Source organism: Vicia villosa, linkage group LG3 (genome assembly GCF_029867415.1).
Source record: "Vicia villosa cultivar HV-30 ecotype Madison, WI linkage group LG3, Vvil1.0, whole genome shotgun sequence".
In the NCBI taxonomy this organism is placed as follows: Eukaryota; Viridiplantae; Streptophyta; class Magnoliopsida; order Fabales; family Fabaceae; genus Vicia; species Vicia villosa.
The window spans coordinates 187,841,961-187,844,883 of record NC_081182.1 but is presented as its reverse complement, the minus strand read 5'-3'; the positions used below and the strand labels follow the sequence as shown (position 1 = coordinate 187,844,883).

At 28.3% G+C, this 2,923-nt stretch overlaps 1 long non-coding RNA gene across 7 annotated transcripts; it reads left to right on the top strand.

The window, feature by feature from the left end:
• The first annotated feature begins 725 nt into the window (after positions 1 to 725).
• Positions 726 to 2,532, top strand: LOC131657021 (uncharacterized). Of its 7 annotated transcripts, none has more exons than XR_009300434.1 (6): positions 726 to 907; positions 1,082 to 1,197; positions 1,424 to 1,521; positions 1,802 to 2,003; positions 2,146 to 2,183; positions 2,264 to 2,532. It is a non-coding gene; the product is annotated as an uncharacterized LOC131657021 (long non-coding RNA). The 7 variants fall into 7 exon arrangements; XR_009300435.1 differs by having other exon boundaries at positions 726 to 936; XR_009300436.1 differs by having other exon boundaries at positions 726 to 1,197; positions 1,802 to 1,930; positions 2,151 to 2,183.
• Positions 2,533 to 2,923: the final 391 nt, after the last annotated feature.

Sequence of the window (2,923 nt, the reverse complement as noted above, 5' to 3'; positions counted from 1 at the left end):
TTTTGTTGTTATATATTTATTTGGACAATACTGGGTTCGAACCCCTATCCCAGTCCCTAACGCTTTTTTATAGTTTTTAGTCCTGAAGCGTGTCTTTTGTTTTTTATTATTAAATTTAAACGATTTTAAATTTTAAATATGCTTTTTAAAAAATAATGGAATTCTAAAGCTCAAACCGAGGAATTTAGGTATGCACATGGATTATATACGTGCAACCACTTGACCATCATGTGTGGATGAGATTTTATCCCTGTAATAATTTATATTTAATTGTATAGTATATTTATAAAACTTATTTGTAGATTTTCATCCTTATAATACTTTCAATAGTTTAGTATAGTTGTTCCATATTTTGTGGGTTTGTTATAAGGGATTGATTAATTTTATATTAAAAGCTTAATGTTAGTTTTTATTTTAAAAGAGAAATTTCAAATAAAAAAATTATTTTAATATATACCACACAATTTTAAATGTAGATATTGTTGAAATAAATTTTAAACTTTAACATTATTATTTTAATTTAAATAAAATGAATTATCAAAAGTTTATTTAATAAAAAAAATGAAAAAAGAAAAAATGTTTAGTGTTTGTTCTTTTATTTTACTATACATAAAATTGGTGTATATTAGATTAGGTTTATATAATTTGTATGTATTGTTTATATTAAGCTTAAAAAAACTAAAATATTTAATTATTGAAGAATCAATTTCATAATGATTAAAATAAAAATGCAAACTGCAAAAATCATGTAAGTATTGTTTCAGCCACTAATTCCAAACCCCAGATCTAAACCTAAAAACAAAATAAACTTAGTCCTGTATCATCTCTTCCACAACAGATCTCGATAATCCCCTCCAACCCTATCGCCTTCGCCCTCGCCCACCATCTCTCCCGTAACCCAACACCGGTAATCGTTCCTTCCTTCACGTCACTAAGGTTACGTTAATTTCACTAATCCTCTGGATGTTTAGTTTTTTTCTTCTTTTAAACTAGTATTTTTTTAATTCAAACTCAATGCTTCGTGTGAATAAGATTATGGTTAATTAAAGAGTTTTGATTTGTGCTTGTTTTGTTTATTCAGTGACATTAGATGTGTTAATGGAAAACGATGTTGAATGTAAGGGTTAAAACCTTGGAAACTCTTGGAGTGAGATTGATGAAGTTAGTTGGAGTATAAAACTTTCAATTTATTATTATGTAGGTTGTTTTATAATTTTTACTAACTGACTCACTTTTCATCTGAATTTGTTTTCAATAGTTAACTTTAGACGATTATTTCTTTTAATTTTTTTCCTCCTTTTCATTTTTCTATTTCCAGGAAGGTAGTAGTATATTTATTTTTGTAAAGATTTCTCTATGGTAAAAAATATTCGTCTTTTATTCACTATGGTAACCATTATATATTTCTCTGTTTTCTCTCTAGATGCCCTGTTTTCTCTCCATGGCGATTAGAGGCTATTGGTACTTTATTGGTGACGAGCTTAGTTGGGTGATTTCTCATATGTTAGTTTGATGAAAAAGGTATGTTGCTTTTAAATTTGACAGAATATAAATGCCACTGCTAGAATTTTTTATTTTATTTCTTGAGTCTCACTATGAAATATGTCATAGTTTGTGAAACTCAGTCTCAGTTAAAGTTCACAAACAATATGCATTATATTGATGGAAATCAACACCTGTGATTGATAGAAAATGTCTAATGTGTGAGTTGGATCCAAGTTTAATGATTGAAAGTGTTTATGTGTATTTTCTTTTTTATCTATTTCTCTATAACACTCTTAGTGATTGAAATTTATTTCAGGGAATGACAATAATCAATTTCTTTGACATATGCATTATTATGAGATAAAGAAGACAAAGTCTCAAGCTTTGTGTTATAGAAGGTCTTATTCATTTTATACTTAGAGTGTGCTACTAATTTTTATGCTAGGTAAATGGTCACTTTGGTTGAAATCTAACTCAGGAAGATATCAAGACATTCATATTCACATGTGATTTATTAGGTTTGGAGTAACATTTTATGATATTTTCTTCTATATAGTCTATGGATCGTTGGACTTTTACCTTTAAAGATATTATGTTCTTTTTCTTTGAGATATAATTGTGGTAATATTTATGCTTATATTGATTAACGTTTTGCATTAGGGAAGCTTCCTGAGAGTTGAAAAATATGTCAAACGAAGGTATATACTTATCTACTCAATTTTCAATCCACATCTGACAATCATCTTTCCTTTGGAGTCTAATTTCACTTTTTGTTCAGGAGAAACAACCATGTTAAAGCTTCGGACTACAAATGACTACAAATGATATTGGAGAAATGTACCTATAAATATATCAGAATACAAGAAAGCTTGGACAAAACAAATTTGTTAAGATTTCATAAGGAGGAATACAAGTTAGGGATGTTGTTAGGAAGTTGGTTTATCGTATATTTAGTTTTTATAGAGTTTAGTTTTATACACTGTATTATATTTAGTGGAATTCTTTAAATTAAATAATATATAAATCTTATTATTACTTTCTTATAAATGTTTCTCATAAATTTGATATCATGAGTATTAAAATAATTAGTGTCAAATTTTATTTGTAAAAAACAGTGAGTAAATCAAAAAAGTTATGGCTTAAACATTAAACAACGTTTTTCAAATGTTGCCTAAAAAAGCCTTAGACTAAGAAAACCGTGGATTAATCTATAAACAACGGTTATATAGGTGTAGTTTAATCAAAACCGCGGTCTAAAACAATTTTAAAAACCGTAGCCTATTCACATATTTAGGCAACGAGTTTTGTCATTCGTGGGCAAAAGTAATAAAACCGTAGCTTATACGAATAGGCAACGGGCGTATATTCCACGCCTAGATAACCGCGGGCTAAAGGCTATAGCTACGGTTTTTACACATTTAGCCGCGGTTTTGCATCG